The sequence below is a fragment of the Balaenoptera physalus genome (genome assembly GCF_965194825.1).
Source record: "Balaenoptera physalus genome assembly, chromosome: 9".
NCBI classification, from domain to species: domain Eukaryota; kingdom Metazoa; phylum Chordata; class Mammalia; order Artiodactyla; family Balaenopteridae; genus Balaenoptera; species Balaenoptera physalus.
Genome location: NC_138888.1, coordinates 38,578,614 through 38,601,132, shown reverse-complemented (window position 1 = coordinate 38,601,132; position 22,519 = coordinate 38,578,614). Strand labels below are relative to the sequence as shown.

The following is a 22,519-nucleotide window of genomic DNA, read 5'->3' as shown; positions in this document are numbered from 1 at the left end:
TTCAACCTAACAAATGTTTGTGGTTTAAACTTTTAGCCTTAACTCGCTGGCTTTTATTGTCAGAACCTCTTGAATTTGCATGGTACTTCAGAGATCAGAAAACAAAGTCACACATGTTGTTTTAATATTTGAGACACAGAAGAGTGCTACAACAGCTATTTCCTTTGCCTCCGTGTTGGCAGCTCTGTATTTGCTGCCCCAATTCCTACAATAGAAAGTGCTCATATACCAGCTGAATAAATGGGTTAGGAAGTAAGCAATCTTAATTCACAAAAGAGGAAATAATTCCAGGTAACTCTCATGATTTATACAAGATTCTACACCTAGGGCTGGGCTTGGGGCTTTTGACTACAAATCTGATAACTTTCCAGAGAAGTGAGACTTTGTTGCAGACAATGACATTTGTAGGCAAAGGGAGGACCACAACAAATTAGGTCCACCAATGGATGGAAAGATGCAAACTCCTAGTAGCATCCCCCTGGAGCCCTGGGTTGGTGCCTACTTTTTAAGGTGGGGAAGAGGAGCTCCCAAAAGCAGAGCTCTCCTCACTTTGCCCCCGAAGGCGTCTCCATTCAATATCACCACAGTGCTTCCAATTTGAAGAAAACATTGTGCTTTGAATCTCCATTTGGCAGTCACTTTCATAGTCTTTCACTGTAGTTAACTGATGAAATAGTAATTCCTTATGTAACTCATTAAGAACTCACACGAAAAAGTTGAAACAAGACTAGAGAGCAAGACCAGTGATTGATGTTACTCTTAAATTCCCAATCACTAATTTCATGTCATACGTACTAGAAGGAAAACGAAGAGTAAAAATATTCTAGCTAAACATGTTTATAGGATAACAAGCTTTTTAACCCATTTATTGGATGAGTTTATGAATTTTCTTAGACATTAAGAAATCAGTATATTTCTCATTTTGAAAAGTTACTAGAACTCTTTCAAATTATTTGAAATCCAATTCATAAAATGTCTTTGCGTTTCAAAGGGAACTCTGAGAAGCCTTCCAAAGCGAAGCAACTGACATTCTTCTAAGGCTACACATCTCATTCTTCAGGACAAAGAACAAAATAGTACAAATAATACATTTGCCTTTCTTCATTTTTTTTGGTCTTCTTCATTTTAAACAGGTATTCACTTTAAAGGGACACCAGTTCACTGGAATCTTTCAACGTGACCTAAAAGTGGTGGTTTTCTCTTCTCAGTGATAGCTTCTGATGTATTTTCACATTTTCCATTGCTGTAGGATCAGCACAGATAGGCTTATCCTGGTTTTGCATATAGGGACACTTGTTCCTGTATGCATTATTAACTGGCCTGGTCTTTATAAGTCAATGGCAAACCATGAAAGCTTGTTCTCCTAGAAAATGTTTCATTTTGTCCAAGCCGCTTCTCCAACCTGATGATACTGATCATTACGCCTTGTGATTTTCACTAGATATTCTAAATATTCAAGTTAGCAGCCAAAAACATTCATTCTTAGAGCATTTAAAAAAAAATCTGGCTGCTCTGTCAACTATAATCATAAACTAACAATCAGTAAGACATATTCTGTATTTGACTATGAACAAGATATTTTCATCCAAACTGAATTTCAGAATGTAAAATGATTCAGGAGGCAAGGAGAGAAGTTTTTTGATGATTTTTGGTTTCCACCAAAAAAAAATCATAAAATAAAACAAAATTTAAAAAAAATTTAATTATTTTAAGACCATACTACATTGTTTTGTTCAGTGCCAATTTGTGTGTTTTATAGAGCAGTGAAGAGAGATATAAATAGAGGTAAATAGCTATTTATCATCAGTCACCTATTGCTCAAGGACTAGGGATTTTTGAAAGAAAGCGAAGTTTTAGGGTTACTTCTCAAGATCTTCTGTTTATTAATTTACAGACATGAACAGCTTATACTTGAAAAGCCTATACCTAAACTGGTGTTAAATAGAAATAAAACAGTAAGAAATGTGTATAATATTATATGTTTAAACTGAGTGAGAGTAAATTTATGGGTATTTAATTAGGATAGAAAGTGCTCATTCCTTGGATCTTAAAATAATGACAGGTGTAACTTTTATGTGTGCCTAAGTTTTCAGGTTCATTTTAACAGAAGACAAAAATAAATAAGCAACTAGAATGCTTTTGGGAAAAAAGGGGGGAGTAGGGGACAGAGTGTCATAATATAAGAAAGTTTTATACATGAGCTAACAAATGTAAGCTACTGTTACACTGCCTTGGTTGAAGTAGCTTACAGGGGAAATATAGAAAAGAGAAATCCTTTCTTTAGCTTTGTAGGCGAAGAAAAACAGCAAAAACAAACTACGTATGGAAAGAATAAATACTGGCTTATTAAACTTTAGAATGAACAAATATAGAAGAAACTAGGAACATTGAAAATGAACTTAGGGACCATTGGATTGTATTTACTTTCATCTGACCTTGAAATCCCATCACATGACCTAGAAATTCCTCTGAAGCTCACTTGATAAACAGTCTTCAGAATCACAAGAAAAGCCTCAATTGAACTATTAGTTCATTAATCTTACTTCATCTCAGCGTTGCTGTTCACTTTATTTTAAATTGTTTTGTGTTCCATTTGTGTCATGGAAAATCTCATTCTGTCCTCATTACTTTCTCTAACTCGCCTGTGCTCGTTTCTTTAACCAAAGGCTGAAAGTCATTCCATAGGTTTGGCTTTACCAACTGATTATTTAGAAACTGTGTAATCCAGCTCGTTTCAAATGACAGAAGGCCTTCCAGTGCAATTAAAAACTTTCCTGTCTTTAACTCTGACTCACGAATAGCTGAGTCTCCAATATCAGGCTTCACACACATTTGACTTTGTCAAACATTTCTCTCAGAAATTTGCCTACGTCAATCCAGTCTTCAATTAGGAAAGGCATGGATGCTCCTTTATTCTTAAAGACTCCTTTCTCTGAGAGCTGGCTTCTGTCCACTACCACTGTCCTCTTTATGAGGACTGACAATATCCTGTAGTAGGTGGCCCCTGTGGAGTCCATAACTCAGATTACTGCTCTCTGCTCTGTAGTCTGTCTATCACACATGACCTTCACTCTGTGGTCCTGGTTGCTATTCAAAAGCAATTTGTGATTTATGTTTTTTTTGTTTTCTTATAAAAGCATCAATACTTTTCTTATAAAAGGTAAATTATTTGCTGATCAGTTCTTAGATACAAATTTTTCTCTAAAAATAATATAAATGCATATTTCTATTTGCTAATTTTGAAAAAATTCACAATATCATCATCTTGTTCTTTACATTTTGATGTTTTGCATTATCAATGATATAATCTGTTATACCAGTATATCACAACTGAATACCAACTAGAGTCACTAACTTTGTGAGCTTACTTATAAGTAAGGAAATAACATACTCATTAATTCCATTGTGCACTCTCTCTCTCTACACACACACACACACACACACACACACTCTTTACTCTGTCCTCAGCACTAGGCTAGGTTCTAGTGATATAAAGATAAGCAAGACAAGGTTTTGTCCTCAAGGAACTCACAGTCTAGTAGGAGAGTAAAAAAGGTATACCAAAAATTATAATGCAGCCTGGTAAGTTCTAAGTACAGTAAACACTATGCATTGGATGACACAAAAGGAGTTTTAATGCAACAGGAAAGGCTTTAAGAGTAAGAAATACTAGAATTGGGTCTTAAAGTGTAAGAAATTATTTAAATAAATGATCAGTTGAGGACATATCAATACTTTCCAAGAAGAGGGAACAACTCCAAAAATATTATAAAGGTTTAAACATAATGAACTTTAAATACTTCAGTAATCCCTTCACAGGGTACTTAGGAGGGAGCTCCGCAAGAAAAAACAAGAGAATAAAAAAGAGCCAGATACTTAAGTGTCTTATAAGCCACACTAAGATTTTTGGACTTAACTCTAATTTAGTATGACACTGAAGTATTTAAGCAAGAACATGAAATAATCAAATTTACCTTTTAGAAATACTGGTCAACAACAGTGATGATTACAGCTTCCTTAAGACAATTTCAAACGAGCCTTAGAAATAGCAGCCAGATTACAGAATGTGGGGCAAATGAGAGATCATAAAATGAAGAGAGAATCTGGAATATACTTCACAGAAGCTTATATAAAAAGTAAAGGAGTGAGATGGATTAGGAATTAGAGGGGGACACTAGGTACAGTAGGAGATTTATTTTAAGATCAAAAAGCTTCAATCATATTTTCCTTTAAAGGAAGGAATATAAGAATGAGGGAGGAGTGATTAATGATCTAGGAGAGAGGAAAGATAAGGAATACAGAAAAATCTTCAAGCAAATGGAAGGGTAAAGTTAGAGCTCATGTGGACAGTACTTTTGAAAAGAAATAAAATTCTTGGTAAAGTAAAAATAATTAAAATGGGACAAATACGGATAATTTTTGACTTATGAAAGGGGAAAAATGAAAGGAATTCATGCCTGATGGCATTATTTTCTCTGTGAGCCAATGTCATCTGCTGAGAAACAAAGGGTTAGAGGTTAGAATGACATCTTGAAGAAAGTTCTAAAGGTTTCAGAAAGCTGCAGAAGTAAAGAGAGAGGCAGCTTCTTAAGAAGTGCAGAGTGGCATGGACACATATACACTACCAAACGTAAAATAGAGAGCTAGTGGGAAGCAGCCGTATAGCACAGGGAGATCAGCTCGGTGCTTTGTGACCACCTAGAGGGGTGGGATAGGGAGGGTGGGAGGGAGGGAGATGCAAGAGGGAAGAGATATGGGAACATATGTATATGTATAACTGATTCACTTTGTTATAAAGCAGAAACTAACACACCACTGTAAAGCAATTATACTCCAATAAAGATGTTAAAAAAAAAAAAAAAAGAAGTGCAGCGTTCTACTGAGAGGCCAGCGAGGTTTATAGACCATAAGTTTGTAGTAACAAATCTGTTTATATTAGTGTAATCAAAGAGGGAAAAACAAAAAGAGTTCCAAATACACCTCCTCTAAAATAAAAATAAAAACGTATCCCTCTCAGGTTAACAGTTCCAGGTTAGTGGGCATCTATAATGGCAGCTCTGTCACCTTTATGTGGCTTCCATAATTGTTCTGGTTCTTGGTACTCCAGCGGGCAATGAGAGAAAAGGCTTGCAAGGCTATATGGGTCAAGGCTGGAAGTAGCATGGGGCACTGCTGCTTCTACTCCATGGTGAGAACTTAATTCTTGGTCACACCTAACTGCAAGGGGGTAGAACTGGGGCTGGCCATGACATCCTTCTAAAACCCTATTCCTTGGATTGGATCTCCACCACAGGACTATTTTTGAGTTCTCCAGAGCCATGTTAATAGTTGAGCATTGGATTAGAGAGGTAGGTAGTTGGACTGAAATCTCTGGGCAAGTGTGGCCTTTAAGGAAAATTTTAGCTACAGTTAAGCCAAAGCAAGGATATGGGAAGAGCAGTACAGAGATGACAGTTTGGGAGAAAATACATGATTGAAAAGGCTTTTATTTTAAGTAGTGTCTAAGGATTACAGTACATGTTTATAAATCTATCTTTTTGCATTCAGAATGTGTATTACCCTTAACTGCTAAATACATGAAGAGTTGTGACATACTATGAATATTCATGTGAATGAATTACAAAGACATACCTACCAAGAATTAAATCATTTCAAAAGATTGTATATCAGGGCATTTGACTTCCATTTTGATAAGCAGTTTTTAAGCATTTGTTTATCCAAATCTCTTCTCTTTTTATTTGGGGAAGGGAGAGTACTACCATCCAAATGTGCCCCTGCAGAGTATTTCATCAATTCAAATTAAAGATGTATTTTACAGTTGTCACTGATATATGACTTTGAGAATATGAACTGCTGTATAAATGTTAAATGTTCCCATCCTCATGAAAATCACATTTCACCTCAGAGCCGTGTCTGGTTTTGCTATTCATTATTCATTTGAAGTCAGAGTTTTCCATTTCCAATATTATAATTAATCTGAATATTATTAAATGTTGTCACAAATAGCAGATTGTCAGCTTTCCTTGACCTCCTAACGTGCATTCGCTCTCATTTTAAATATTTTATTTTTATTCTTAATCTCCTTCAAAACAAAACAGAACACATTTGCTCTGTGTCTCTAAAAATTCCATTTAACAAAATAGATACGTTCCTCTTTCTTCACTCCATACCCTTTTATTTAACAGGAGTTATTTTCTGTCTTACACACGCCCACCAGTGTCAGCCTGACTACCTGAAAACCAACTCATGTAGGATTTGCATTAGGAAAAAAGTATGTGTTTTGTCAACTTTACACCCCACACAGAAATCGTGGGCTCTAAGTTTAGAATAGAATTTCAAACCAATGTAAGTGGTATTTCATGCTGGGAACAAATTGGAGTTGTGAAAGACACCAGGGGTATAAATTCATGCTGTCTTGGCATAGTCAGTAAGTTGAATATATGGCTGGATATAAAGAATAACATAGAAAGTATCCTGGTCCCAAAATGTATCACCCGGTAGGGAAGCCTGTTATATACAAATCAAAGGTTCAGTCCTATCATTTAAAATTGAATTTAAAGTTTTCTATTAAAAGGCAAATAACATTTGGAATACAAAATTGAGTTAGCAATTGGAAGACACATATCCATCATGGTCAGAAAAGCCACATTTTTTGACAATTGTGCCATTTTGCAGCACTGCTTATTTATCAGAGCATCTTTTCCCACAAGCCTGGATACAGTCTTGTAACCCTCTCCAATACAGCATTCCATGTAACCACTAGAGTTTATCCTAGTTGGCCCCGCTTATGAACTTAATAGCCATGCCATGAGCATGGCAAGGGATTCAGAGGGATGGACTGAGAGGGTTGAGACCCCACTGGAAGGACAAACAGGGGCATTTCCAATGCCAAACTTCAAGAACCTCTAAATTTGGTTTAGGAGCTGCTGTACATAAGTGTTCAGCATTATAATCTGCAGAGACAATCAATTCTGACAATTCACTATTTCATTGGAACTATAAAAATCAGCAGTTACTTCAGCTGGTTCAAATTAGAAGGATATATAATTTTGTTTTTGCTTTGGAAATGTGGACTACAGACACGTTTGATTTAGTCACTGATTGCATTTACATTCCACTGGATTAATCTAGTAGCATCATACTTTTTATTTTTAACAGAAAGCTTAAAAGCAAAGGAATGGAAAAGAAAAAAATGTTATTGTAAGAAAAAAATTATTAAGCAGCTATTCACAGGCAGGGCACTTATTTCAAAGTGTGATTAGTTTAGTGGTGTCTAGGACATGCAAGTTTGTAGTTTTAAGGATCTTAGAAATAGTTGAAGCTAATTTTATCATTTTACAGAGGAGAGAACTGAGTGTTGGAAAGACTAAATAACTTGTTTACATTCACATATTTTATTACTGAAAACCTGAACTAGGATCCAGTTGCCCTCTCAGCCCAGAGCTACCTACATTATTCCTTATCCAGGTTTTTTTCCATATCTAGTCTTTTGGGATTTGAACTAGAACCCCATTTACCATAAATCCTAATTTCCTCTGTCTATTCCGAATCCTAAAAAAGAGGTGGATGGTCTTACATATCTTTGAATCCAGGAATGTAACAGTATCACCAATACTTTCTCCAGTTTTCAGTTCTGTTGTTAAATACATATTTACTTCATTCCCATGTGATCAAATGGGCATTTTCCACATGGGCATGGCTGCAAATAGTCCCCACTTCACTCAGGTCAATCAAGATTATGACCCCAGAAGAGAGATAGTTGTCTTTTCCCAATGTGTGCATATAAATATTATAGGGAAAGGCTCTTATTGGTCTGGTTTAATCACATCCTCAATTAATCTTTGTGACCAGGAGAATGAGACACTTTGATTGCCCCAAAGCAATCTTTTGTGGTTGGAGTGGCTTAGTACACTAATTGGCAGCCTCATCAGAAACCTCCAGGATATGGGAGGGGAGGGGACAGAGAGGAGCAGCTGCCCGAGGAGGAGGAGGCTATGTCAGAAGACAGCGAGGAATACTAAGCTAACCAAAATAAATGTCTCCTCTTGATTGTGACTCTGACTGCAAATACACACACACACACACACACACACACACACACACACGCAGTCATACATACTTCTTCCCAGATATGTATACCAATACAACTATCCCATGTACAAGTAAAAATACACCCACCCCTTTCTCTAAACAAAAAAAAGCATGTGGGGCTTCCCTGGTGTGCAGTGGTTGAGAATCCGCCTGCCAATGCAGGGGGCACGGGTTCGAGCCCTGGTCCGGGAAGATCCCACATGCCGCGAAGCAACTGGGCCCGTGAGCCACAACTACTGAGCCTGCGCGTCTGGAGCCTGTGCTCCGCAATGGGAGAGGCCGCGATAGTGAGAGGCCTGAGCACCACGATAAAGAGTGGCCCCCACTTGCCGCAACTAGAGAAAGCCCTCGCACAGAAACGAAGACCCAACACAGCCAAAATTAAATAAATAAATTAATTAAAATAATAATAATAAAAAATTTTAAAAAGCAAAACAAACAAACAAAAAAAACCCTCCACTTGTAACTTGCCTTCACTGACCAAGTTCACCTTATTTTTTTGACTCCTTAACAACCCCTATAGATAATGTCTCTGACAAAAGAGTCACTATTGTAATGGGAGGCTTATGTTGTTTTCCAGGAATTTGGAGTTGATCCCTGTCCAGTTCAAGCCAGCTAAGACTGTTTGGGACCACCAACCCTAAAACAGGGCCTGTGTCTGATAAATGACCTTTTAGATGCCAGAGGGCCAAAAACCTTACCCTCGCAGATCATGCAAAAGAGCCTCCGTTTTTGAACATGCATCCCATGAAGAAGCATTTAACTCAGATATGCCTGCACAGAACACCAATGACTTCACCTTTTCCCTACTTCCATTCACCTTTCCCCACACCTAAGCCCACCCTGCTTCTTTATCCCATAAATATCTCAAGCCCCTCACAATCAGGGAAGCAGATCTGATATTAGTTCTCCCCTCTCCTCACTTGCCAACCTCATGAATAAACCCTTTCTCTGCTGTAAACCTCAGTGTCTCAGCATTTGGCTTGCTGTGTGTCAGGCAAACAAATCTGGTTCGGTAACAGTAGGGCCCCTGAGGAGGTGATACAAGTTAAATGAGATCATAGGGGTGGGGCCCTAGTCTGAAAGGGTTAGTGCCCTTATAGGAAGAGAAAGATACACCAGAGCTCTCTCTCCACCACTGAGGACACAGTGTGACGAGGTATTTGCAAATCAGGAAGAGAACACTCACCAGGAACCAGGTCAGTTGGCACATTGATCCTGGACTTTCCAGCCTCTAGAATGGTGAGAAATAAATTCTGTTGTTTAAGCCACACCTTCTGGGTTTTGTTATGGCAGCCCACACAGACTAATACATATACCAAAATTAATTTTTTTGTATAACATCTCAAAATAAGTCGAATAAAGTTTGTCTTGTCAGCATTATTTTACCACTTTGGAGGTAGGGAAACAGAGCAAAACTGGATAGCTACAGATGCAGATGTTAGTAGACAAATACTCCTAAAATCACAGCAGGCTAATTGACACTCCCACCTCATCTACTACGGAATTTGCCCACTATCTGCTAGGAATATCCAACAGTTTCTCGGCCAACAAAATTGAGCTCTCAATGATGCTTTCTGAACCCATTCTGCATCTGTCATTCTGTAAAAGTCATGCTATAGCTGCTTCCAAAAATGCATGACTGACAAGGTTACACAATAACTGACCTAAGAAAACTCAAGCCAAGTTCTTAAGGATGATAGAGGATCCCCTGGATATTCCTACTGTTAGCTCTGCTGTTTTTCCTTTTGCTGATGAAAATGATCGAAAAGTTCTAAAAGTCCTCAGCAGCCTGGGTGTTGAGGGTTATTTAGGACTGTCTCAGCAGTTGCTGAAGTGAAGTGGGTCCTCTGGATCTTGGCTGCATTACTGACTTCAGAAGACATGAGCCTTCCCAGAATGTCACATCCGGGAATCCTCCTCAGACTGTGTACCATGATGAAGAGTGGCCCCCACTTGCCATAACTAGAGAAAGCCCTCGCACAGAGACGAAGACCCAACACAGCCATAAATAAATAAATACATAAATAAGTGGATCATCACCTTTAAAAAAAAAGCATGTCACTGGATTCATCTCCGGGTGATGAGAAATATCTTAACCTGGTCTATATATGTTTTTAATAATTATGAGTCTAACGTTAAATAATAAATTTAAATAATCTATACTCAATGTATAATGATGGGAAGAGAATAATCTCCTTAAAATGAAAATAAGTAACGTAGTTTGTCCCTGGTCCAGAATATCTCGCATACTTTGGAAGGGAAGAAGGACTCATCTGTTGTTTCCATTTTCCTTGAAAATAACACACTAATGGTGCCATCATACCATCTTAAAATTGTAGTCTCTCCTTAGCAAAACCCTCAACCTCTTCTCTGTATTCCCCTTACCTTTGTGCTTTCCCAAGGATTGGTTTTCCTTTGAAGACACCTCTTCTCACACAGTCTGTCAAGTAGGGGCAGGATTTTCTCTTGGACCTCAAGGCCTGGAGGGGTTTTGGGTGTCCTTCTTACTTCTCATTATTTTTTCCAAAAGTTTTCTCCTCCTTACTCCAAAATGCATGCTTTTACTATCCCTTTTCTTGTCATTACCATCATTTTATGTCCCAGTAAGCTTCCTCAAGAAAACAGGACTATCTATAAAGCCCCCACTGCCTCATCTATTTGCACACCATTGCTTACCCCAAAAATTCCACCCAGTAGGAGATGCCCACAGAGGCCTAGGAAATGCAGGCTGTTGGGAAAAGACTGTGTGTATTAATAGAAATAGTATTTGAACATGTATTATGCAGCAAGAACTGTGCTGAGAGCTTTTCAGAGATTACCTCATTTTATCCCAGGTGTCTTCTCCACTTTGCTCTAAGGTTCATTAGAGCAAGGGCTCTGTCTATCTTGCTCACATAGTCATATTGTATCTCTAATACCTATCATAGTGCCAGGGCCTTGATATGAGTAATAATGGAAATAACATAAGGATTGAAATAGAACTGAAAATGAACTTGGGTTAAAAATATAAAATGACATCTCTTTCCCAATATTTACTTGAACCTTTTAAGCTTGGATTATTTTGAATGGTTTTATGTTTGTCAAAAGGCTTCCTTAATTGAATTAGAATATTACTGTTAAACAAACATGCCTCAAGAAATTGCATTCAGTTTCAGTGGTTTTCTTCCTTATCTGTTATAATGGGTTTATATATGAAAAGTAATTCCACTTCTAGTAATGTCAGATGAGGTAATTTGTACCAATTCTCCCACCAAGACAACAAGAAAAGCTGGACAAAGTATTTTTAAAAGCTTATATTTTAGAACTAATAAAACAATGAAGATTGGTATAATACAGTGAGGATAGAGGCTCAGCGTATGAGCTTCTCTTTCCTTGAGGTTATTTGTTATTTCAGAAGGGGTAACTGAAGCTTAGGCTGAGCTCCACTTTTGACAGTCTTCAGGCACTAGGAAAATGGAGATTTGGAGCACAGGCTCTCACGAAAGAAAATAGACTTGATGAACACCCCTCACTGAAAGGCAGTACCTGTGAATCCAAAATTCACCAAAGGGTGAATCCAAAATAGTCTTCCACAGGGACTGCAGCTCAGCCTCACATAATATTAAATCTAAAAATTACATTAAGATAATTCTGAAAAGCTATTTCCCCAAGATACCTGGCGAAAGTAATAATAAGTAATAAATCCTTTCTGGAAGAAAGTAATATCCTAGGGCATAGATTATTTCTACCAAGTGTTTGCAAAGATAGTTGGAAGACACAGTTAAAAATATCCAGGTAAAAAGAACACAGCACAAACCAGCAGAAGCAGAAACAACAGGCATCAGTAAAAGTCTACAAAACCTCTGATATTAGAGATATCAGATATTGACTTTAAGATAATTGTGATTACTATGTTCAAGGAGATAAAAGACAAGATGGAGAATTTTGAAAGAGAACAAATAACTATAAAAATGGAAATCAGAGAACTGAAAAAACACAGTAACTGAAACTAAGGACTCATTTGATAGGTTTTAGAGCAGATTAGGCACAGCCAAAGGCTGAAGTCTGGAGAAAAGACTGGAAAACATAAATGATGGTGTATAAGACTATGATGATTGAGAGAATGTCTATCAGGTGTACAAATGGAATTCTCAAAAGACAGATAATAATATAAGAGATAATGAATGATAACTTTCCAAACTTGAAGAATGTCATCAAGCCATAAATTCAAGAAGCTTGAAGAACCTCAGGCAGAATGAATGCAAATAAACCACTCTCTTTAATGGCTAAGTAACAGGACCTACTGTATAGCACAGGGAACTCTGCTCAATATTATGTAACTACCTAAATGGGAAAAGAATTTGAAAAAGAATAGTTACATGTATATGTAACTGAATCACTTTGCTGTACACCTGAAACTAACACAACATTGTTAATCAACTATACTTCAATATAAAATAAAAAGTTATTTCCTGAAAAAAAAGTAAATAAACCACTCTCAGGCACATCAGTAAAACCAGAGATAAAAATGGAAAAATAGTTTTAAATATAGCAAGAGAAGACTAGAAAGTTTACCTTGAAAGATGCATCAGCTGAGACTAACAGGTGATTTTTATGTATAAAAAATTTCATGATAACCATGATATCAAACCAGACATGAACATTACAAGAAAGAAAAATTACAAGTTAGCCAATTTCTTTATAAATATAGATGCAAAAATTCTAAACAAAAATTAATAAACAATCCCACAATATATAAAAGGATAATACATCCATATCCCATTTGGATTGACTCCAGGAATATAAATTTGGTTTAACATTTGAAAATCATTGATATAATTTATAACCAAATAAAGGAGAAAAAGTATATGACCATCTCAATAAATATAGAAAAATTATTTTATGTAATACAATATTCTTTGATGTATGTGTGGGAGTTTATAATATTAAGAATCTTCTTTAATCTAACAAATGACCATTACACAAAACCTACAGCAACCAACTCATCTAACTGTGAAATGTTGAAAGTTTTCCTTGCAAAAGTGGGAATAAAACACATACATTTCTATTTAATATTGTACTGGAGCGTATCATAAATAATAAGGAAATAAATAACAAAATGTTAAAAGATTTGAAAGGAAGAAATATAGCTGTCATTAATCATCACTGACATGATTGTGCACATAGAAAATATACAATAATCTGCAGATAAACTATTAGAATGAACAAGTGAGTTTAATAGGTAAAAACGTATAAAATCACTTTGGCAAACCAATATTATTACTAATTCTACTCTGAAGCACATACCCAATATAAATGCAAGCACATGTACCATATCTGCCACAAGAGATTTCTATAAGTGGTCCTAGCAGTATTGTTAGTAATAGCCAAACACAAAACAAACCCAATACTCACGAACAGTAGAATGGAAAAACTGTGGTATATTTATACAATGGATTACTGTTCAGTAAGGAAACTGAACAAACTACAACTATGTGCAACAACATGAATAAATTTCATAGCCTAACACTGAGTAAAAGAAGCCAGACAGAAAAGACTACATAGCATATGGGCATCATTCTATTTGTATAAATTTTAAAACTGGGCAAGTGTAAATTATAACACTTGAGAATGCATGCTTAGATGGACAACTATCAAATAAATCAAGGAAGCAATTGCCATTTAGAAGGAGTCTATCTTTTAGAAAGAGAAAAGGATTACTATGGACAATGCGGGGTGGGGTATGAGATGCTGGCAATGTTCTGTTTTTTGATCTGGGTGATCATTGCATGAGCATTTATTTGCTTTGTGTTAAATCACATATATATATTTTCTACATGTACTATGTATTTTATAATTATAATATTTTTATTAATTTTTATTGGAGTATAGTTGCTTTACAATGTTGTGTTAGTTTCTACTGTATAGCAAAATGAATCAGCTATACATATACATATATCCCTCTTTTTTGGATTTCCTTCCCATTTAGGTCTCCATGGTGCATTAAGTAGAGTTCCCTGTGCTATACAGTATATTCTCATTAGTTGTCAATTTTATACATAGTATCAATAGAGTATATATGTCAAGCCCATCTCCCAAGTCCTCCCACCCCCTCCTTCCCCCTTGGTATCCATACATTTGTTCTCTACGTCTGTGTCTCTATTTCTGCTTTGCAAATAACATCATCATCTATACCATTTTTCTAGATTCCACATATATGCATTAATATATGATGTTTGTTTTCCTTTCTGACTTAATTCACTCTGTATGACACTCTCTAGATCCATCCATGTCTCTACAAATGACCCAATTTCATTCCTTTTTAGGGCTGAGTAATATTCCTTTGTATATATGTACCACATCTTCTTTATCCATTCCTCTGTTGATGGACATTTAGGTTGCTTCCATGTCCTGGCTATTGTAAATAGTGCTGCAATGAACATTGGAGTGCATGTGTCTTTTTGAATTATGTTTTTCTCAGTGTATATGCCCACTAGTGGGATTGCTGGGTCATATGGCAGTTCTATTTTTAGTTTCTTAAGGAAACTCCATAATGTTTTCCATAGTGGTTGTATAATAATTATAATATTTAAAACAAAATAAATGAGAATTTTTCAAACTGGACCAGGGGCATCAAGAAAGCTAGTAATGGTAATGATTTAAGGACAGGACCAGGATTAGGATGAGATGAGCAAGGCACTCACCTTGGGTGCAAACTTTAAGAGAGGGCAAAAAACTGACTAACTGTAAGTAAATAATCTTTTAATGTATTAAAGAATTAATATCAATGCAAAAAATTCAGGATGAATGAAATATCAAAAGGACTGATAACAAAGAACAAATATGAAGACAGGATCAATACAGACCAGGCACTGTTTTGTGCTTTGACCTATATTAACTGATCTAATCCACATAGAACTCTATGAGGGGGCTTCCCTGGTGGCGCAGTGGTTAAGAATCCGCCTGCTCATGTAGGGAACATGGGTTCGAGCCCTATTCTGGGACGATCCCACATGCCATGGAGCAACTAAGCCCGTGCGCCACAACTACCGAGCCTGCGCTCTAGAGCCCGCAAGCCACAACTATTGAGCCCGTGTGCCACGACTACTAAAGCCTGCGTGCCTAGAGCCCATGCTCTGCAACAAGAGAAGCCACCGCAATGAGAAGCCCGCGCACCGCAACAAGGGTAGCCCCCGCTCGCTGCCCGCGTGCAGCAACAAAGACCCAACGCTGTCAAAAATAAATAAATAAAATAATTTTTTAAAAAAACAAACTCTATGAGGTAGACTCTATAATTATCCCTTATTTTACTAAGAAGGAACCTGTGGCACAGAGGAAAGTATTTTCCCAAGGTCATCCAGCCAACCCATGGTAAAGCCTGAGTTCAAACCCAGTTCAAACTCAGAAGCCATGCTCTTAGAGACAGAACTACACTCCACCTGCCCGTTTGCGAGAGTAAGTGAAGGTAGTCAGATCATGACAGCTGGTGATCTCCCATGGGTGATATTAGCTCTGACTCCTTCTACTGAGCATATGCCCTCCACATAATTGTGATTATTGTGTTCAGAGGACAGATATAATTAAAGGAAGATTAGGGAAATCAGTATAATTGGGGACCTTACAAAATTGTCATGAAACCTCTCTTTTCTTAAGTGTGATTCCTATGGTGTGGGATATGCCAAGCAGCCAATAAAACCTCCTAGAGTTCTCGCACTCAAATGATTCCGTCGCACTACTGTAATTCACGCTACTCTAGGACTCCTGTGAGGGTTAGATCGAGTAAACTTAGTATCTGATAAACATAGTTGAATAAAAAATACAGATTTATATCAATTAATTTGAAAATTATACCACAGTACGTTGCTACACTTTAAAAGCAGCTTAGAACTGTACAATTTTTCAGGCCTTTTAAAATAAGCATGAGGGCCAGCGTGGGGAGTACGTGGTGTCAGGTTTTATTTACCTTCTGAAATGCTAACTCATTAAACAAATGTCATCATTTAGACTGTTGTTTTCTGTTGAAGTAAGCTCAGTTTGAGCCAGAGAAAAACAAGTCACAGAATCAGTTTGGTGAAAGTGCACAAAGCAGCTTAAATTTCAAAGGTAGCTCAAAAATTAATGACTCTTAGTTCCCTCAAGGTGCAACAGTATGCTTTGAGAACAGAGAAAGAAACAGAAAAAAAAAAAAATTAGGGAACTAAATAATTCCAATGAATATTAATGAAAGATGGGCACTTTTCAGGCAGAGCTTTGTAGGTAGAAAGGAAATAGAATTTGTAAGAGAGTACATTTCAGTAAACAGTTATTTATAGATATGGGGAAATGAGTTTTGCTGAATTTCAATCCTTCTTAAGCTGTGACAATGTCCATTTTTTTCAAACAAGTCAAACTTTTTGAGAAATAAAGCTTGCTATAGGCTACCAATATATCTCACTAGAACATAAAAAATTCCATTAAACAACCACTTTTAAAAATCTTTTCTAAATAGTCAGTTTGATGGTTTCACAGAACCATAACTCTGAGCCTACATCCAGAAACTTAAAAATTGCCATTAAGTCTTTAGCCATCCTGCTTTCTGTTTTAATCAAACTATGGCATAAAGTATCACTGCAAAAAAATGAGAGTTCTGTTGCAGAAATACTCTCTCTATGACAATGATGGGAGTAGAGTTGAGAAAGTGAACTGAAAAGCTGATTTGAAACTCTCTGCACTCCATCTAGAAAGGTGGTGACAGAGTTAAGGTAAGACTCAGGGTATCAATCACAGCAGGAAAAATTATAATTAAATGTTTTAAAGTACCATTGTGAAAAAGTCACAGTTTTCTATTCTAAACTTAAATTAGCAACCTGTGAAGCAAATTTCTCTGAGGCTCATTTTGAAAAATTTTAGAATGAAAATTAGTAGACAAAATGTCAGGTCCAAAACTTTAGAAAAATCTTGGTGATACTCAGTTGGGCCACAAAGCCTTTCAATTCATCTCCTCCTCATTATTTTTCTGTTAACAAAAGGAGTTATCTTTGACTGTTAGTGTTTCCACGCAACCATCTTTGACTGTTAAAGCAGAGATGGGTCTGTCAGAGCTGTCAATATCTTTCTGTGTTTGGGATTTCAGCCTTTCATCCATCTGAACATATAAATGTAGACCTTTTGTGGTTTTCAATTCTGATTTTTCATGAGCATGAATGCAAAAGAAACTGAGCTAAGAATGGCAGCTACAACTCTTCTGACAAAAAAAGATAATGCAAAAAGGGCCAATTTTTAAAAGAGGGAAAATGTTTGGTGCATAAGAGGTTTTGTGACTCTAGCAATATGTTTCTCTTTTCCGAATTGTTACTCATTACTGTCAATCACCATCCTATCCTAGAACGCTAGATCCTGTCACTCACTTTTCCAAATGCAAATGAAAAAACATCCAATCTTCAAGTTCATTTTAATTAGTTCTAGGTTTGGTTTTTGTTTTTCATCCCCGCATTGAGATCTAAGTACATACAAACAAAAGCAAGTAGTTACCTAGTTCTGGTTCAGAAAATGAGAGCTCAAATCTTCCAAGGAGATATGGTAATTTGTCCTGAATGTTGGGAGACTGTAATGAGCTGTGACCTCTCTTTCCAGGAAATGGGTGATGGTCACTGGGGCGTACAAATATGAACCACCATGAAGATCCAAGAGTCCTATGGAGAGACATTAAAATTTCCCACCGTTCTACTTCCACAGATTCTCCTTCCTTCAGCAAAGAGTAGTTGAGTCCTATTCAGGTATTGTGCTAGGCCTGGGGATAAAACGGTGAACAAGTCACAGTTCCAGCTTCAAAGAGATGAGGGCCTGTGAAGAAGCACTAGACTAACACTGGTGAAACCTGTGAGGTTCCCTGTGCCATTACCCCACATTCACTCCTAGAGGGCAGGAGTCCATTAACATATAACAAAAAAAAAAGTCCGTTTTTGAGAAGCAATTAGAAATTCAAAGTCTTGCAGCTGTTTCATTTTGAAGGCTCAGAAAGACTTAGAGTTTTACCCACACATTGACTACATGGGAGAGGTTAGTGTGTGAGAACATGGGGGTCCCCTTACCCCACAGAAACTAATGAACTGGATCAAACTAGATCACTGTCCAGCCCAAAGCCCTCGATGGTTTCTCACTGCAACCAGAATAAAGTCCAAATTCTTTCCCTGACTATAAGGCTCTGCATGACATGGCCTGAATACCTCTCTGTACTCCTCTTTTTTATCCCTATGACTAATGCTGTTGTCACGAGAGTTTCCTTTCTGCCTTCAAATATGCCTGCCTTGTTCTCATGCCAAGATACTAGTGTGTTCTTTTGGCTTGGAATTCTCTTCCTCCAAATCATTGTATGGTTGCCCTCTCCTCACCATTCAGGCCTCAATTCACAATACCCCAAACTAAAATAACACCCTCTCATTTTCTTGTTTGACTGCTCTTAGCATTCAGCTGTACCTGAAATTATGCACATGTTTGTGTGCTTACTGAGTGTCTCATAATCCTGTAGGCATTCCATCTTCTTCACTTCTCTATTCCTAGAGCTTCAAGTATTGCCTGTTCTCATAGTGGGTCTTCCAAAAAATATTTGCTGATTGATGCGCTGACTCGTTTATGAGAGAAGAATGAGCAGGAGAGTTTCTATGGGTACAAGTGTTGGGCAGAAACAAGAAATGTATATTAATGTCACTATAACTTCACTGTAAACAGCCTAAAGAAACTCACGCAACTCACTATGATACGTGCTACAAAGGGAATAAATTCAAATTTTGAGAAGTGAGAAATACCCAGGAAATAATGACATCTTAGCTGATATTTCAAAGATAAGTAAGATATAGCCAGATTCTGGAAGAATAAGAGATGAAGGGGAAAAGCCAATCCCAGCCCCTCCCCCCAATTAAACTGAATATATAAAGCTCAAAGAGGTTTGACATTTAAAAAGAAAAAAATGAGACAGTGAAACACAGAGTAATGGCATCATATTTGCATGACAAATAAATGGAAGGGTTGAGACTGAAAGCCGGGAATTGAGTTAGAGAGCTGTTGAAGAAATCCAGGGGAGAGATAACAGCATTCTTCAACTGGGGTAGATCCACAGGGGATGGGTGGAATTGGATAAACCAGGAGATTTAAAGGTGTTATAGAATCAATAGGACTTGGTTGAATAGGCATGAGAATGAACAAAGGGAATATTTTTTACCCAATTTTCCTTACTAAGCATTTGGATGCATCGTGGCTTCAGTAACTGACAGAGGACCTTGGAGGAGAGGCAGGTTTCAATGGACAAGATAATGTTCTTGTTGAGCTTAATTTGTCAGAGGAACAGCCAAGTGGAGCCAAGGGGGCTATTGGACGTACATGTCTGGGAAGATGCATTTGTGAGTTGGCGCAGAAATGATAATAAAAGGCATGGGAGTTGATGAGGTCATATAGCAATAGTAAACAAAGGGATAAAAGAAGGCAAACTCAGGTGGAACCCTATAAAATACCAATATGTAATATATATTTTTTTTAAAAGGAGAAAGGGCCAGTTATGATGTCTAGTTAGAGCAGCCAGAAAGATAGGCGGAAAACAAACTGTGTGAATTACAAGAGCCAATGAAGGAGAACATTTCACTAAGAGTAACTATTCAACAGTGTCAAGTGGTAGGGAAAATCTCAAATTAGATTAGGTTTCCAAAGTGCCCATGGTATTTAGTAAAGTTGCTGGTTACAATCACAAGAACGTTTTAATGGAGTGGTAAAAATGAAAGTGGGTTCCAGGAAGTGATTCCAGAAACCTGACTAGGAAATGGGAGGCAGAATACGGCCATAATGAGTGGAGAAAATACTTTAAAGAAATTTAGCCATTGTTGTGAGGCAAGTGAAAGATTGGAGTAGAAAGAGAGATGGTGAAATATTTCGTTTATGTTGGAAAGTAACTTAGAATATTTAAATGCTGATAGAAGAGAACCAGCGAGGAGAGTGGTTTTGAAGATATAGGCAAAAGATAATTAATGGGGTAAGATTACTGAGGAGGTGGAAGGAATGGCTATGTAAGACTGAGACAGATAAATTATAAGAAGGGACACTTGTTTCTCATGAGAGGATTATAAAAGGAAAGAATATGTGTAGACCAAGTAAATTATACATGTGTAGAATAGGAGAGAAAAATAACCAGAAGAACACAGGGAGAATGATGGTATTGATGATATGAATTTTTCAAGGCACCAGCCTATGTAGGTCTGTGGCTTCCTTCAGTAGGGCTCATCTGCCTTAATATAGAAATAAAAAATGGTAGTTATATTGGACAAGATTTGGGGGTTTTTGAGTATTCAAATGAAAAAGCAAGATAGCAAGCTAATTAAAACTGGTTGGAAACTGTGATCATATGGTGACTGAAAATAAAGTAAGGAATAAAGTAAATGTTAATGTAAAGTTGAAGGCAGTTAACAGGCTGGCAAAATTCCAAAGAGCTGAATATTCTGACTTATCTTACTTCTCATTCTCTTTTTAATTCCTTCCAATAAGGTTTCATCCTCATCACTCCATAAAAATTTTCCCTGTGAAAACACTCATGATTTACATCTTGCCAAGTATCAATGAATAATTCTCAGTCATTTTCCTTGATCCCTCTGCAGCGTTTGACACATGTTGATCATTCTCTCTTTCTCGAAATTCTTTTTTTACTTGCATTCCAGAACTCCACACATCTTTAGATTTGCTCCTACCTTATCAGCATCAATTTCCCACTCTATCACCTCTATCTGAATGAGAATTTTGGAAGCATCCAGAGCTGAATGATTAAACTTCTCTTTTCTTATTCCTTACGTGATGTTAACAAATCTTAAGGGTTTAGATACCACCTATTTTCTGATAGCTCCCAAATTTACATCTTTAGCACCAATTTATTTTATTCTCACTCTCCCAACACTTGAACCTATTTAGATGTTTAAAAAGCATCTCAAACTTAAGCTATGTAAAACAAATTCTCAATCCTTACCACCAACCCCATTCCTCCTTCAGTTTTTCCAATTTAATAAATAGCACACCAATTACCAAGTTGCTCACACTAAAAACTTAGCACGTCATCTTTGAATCTTCTCTTTCTCCCACATCTCATATCCAAACCATCATCATATAATATTGGTCTTTCCAGCAATATGTATTAAGAAACATGTGGTGCCCATCCAAGGTGTCAGGCACTATTCAATGAGTTCATTTTTATATGGTTAAACTGTTCCCAACATAAAGGGGCTTTGGTATTTAGATGTCCATAACCCAGAGTTAACCATGTGAACTTGCCTTATATTGGGGAATGGTACCCCCTAAAATATAAAACGTGACATTTTTCAATTCTGGTTTAGTTCTTCCCTGAGATTGGACCTTGGTAACCCTAAGAGAAAACAAATACCGATGTCCAGAGTCATTTAAGGTTTGGTTGATGGGCCATTCATGTGGGTTCCAAAGTGATAGCTGCAGTTTCTGAAGTTCCACTGGCATTTCTTTCCTCTAAAATGAAATATGCTAAAGCTCATCAGTTGGATCCTTATAGTGGAGACATTAACCAAGGTAGCCCAGAAGTACTGAACAAGAGCAATTGTCCACAAATTCAACAGTTGGATTCATTTTTTAAATTAGAATATGACTGTGCCCATAGGAGAAAAACATTTGAATCAAAAGCATTGGTATGTGGAAAGAGGGAAATAAAAAGAAGGATTATACAGTCCTAGTCCCAAATCTTGGGAAAGCTATCCACAACAGATATCATCTGCTTCATTATCCTGGCTTTTGTCTGGTTAATTTTAGTTTCAGGTCTCTAGATGATTGTGAAGTCCAAGTAGGAGGTGGCACCTTCTTTAAATGAAAAACGTGAATCTATGAGTCAAGGTCCCTTGATTTAGTGGTGCAAGAGTTAGTTAACAATACCTGGTAAAGTCCCTTCCAACAAGGTTGGAGGGCATCTTTATGAAGATGTCATTTCCAATAGACATAGCCTCCAGGTTGGAGACCATGATGCTGTATGTCTTTATCTCCCAGGAGCACAGTGTGGAAAGATTGCTCTATAAGCTGTGAGTTAACTTTAAGGCCTTGATAAGTTCCATATAGTAGGGTAAGAGGTTTCCTTTTAACAAGTTCATATACACCTTCATCTAATCTCATGGGTCTGCCAGTAAAGATTTCAAATGGTGTTAACCTAATTTTCCCAAAGGGAATATATCTCAGGTTAAGTAAAACTAAAGGCAGTGCTCTAGGCCAAGACAGCTTAAATGACTCAACAAATTTAGCTAACTGAACTTTTATAATTCCATTAGGGTGTTCCATCAGTCCTGACGACTGGAGATGGTAGGCACATGGAAATGTTGTAAAGAAGGCCAAATTTTACAAACTGATTGAATCACCTGTCCAGTAAAATGGGAACCTCTTTCACTGTGGAGTTCAGAGGGTATTCCTCAAGTGGTAATAACTT

The 22,519-nt window shown here is 37.1% G+C and overlaps 1 long non-coding RNA gene across 1 annotated transcript in view; it reads left to right on the top strand.

Annotated features, from left to right (window-relative positions):
* The window catches only part of LOC309666976, a 28,258-nt gene extending 15,562 nt beyond the window's left edge, over positions 1-12,696 (top strand). Inside the window, exon 3 of the long non-coding RNA XR_014267441.1 lies at positions 8,672-12,696. This is a non-coding gene — a long non-coding RNA (uncharacterized lncRNA). The remainder of the gene's footprint in view (positions 1-8,671) is intronic.
* Positions 12,697-22,519: the final 9,823 nt, after the last annotated feature.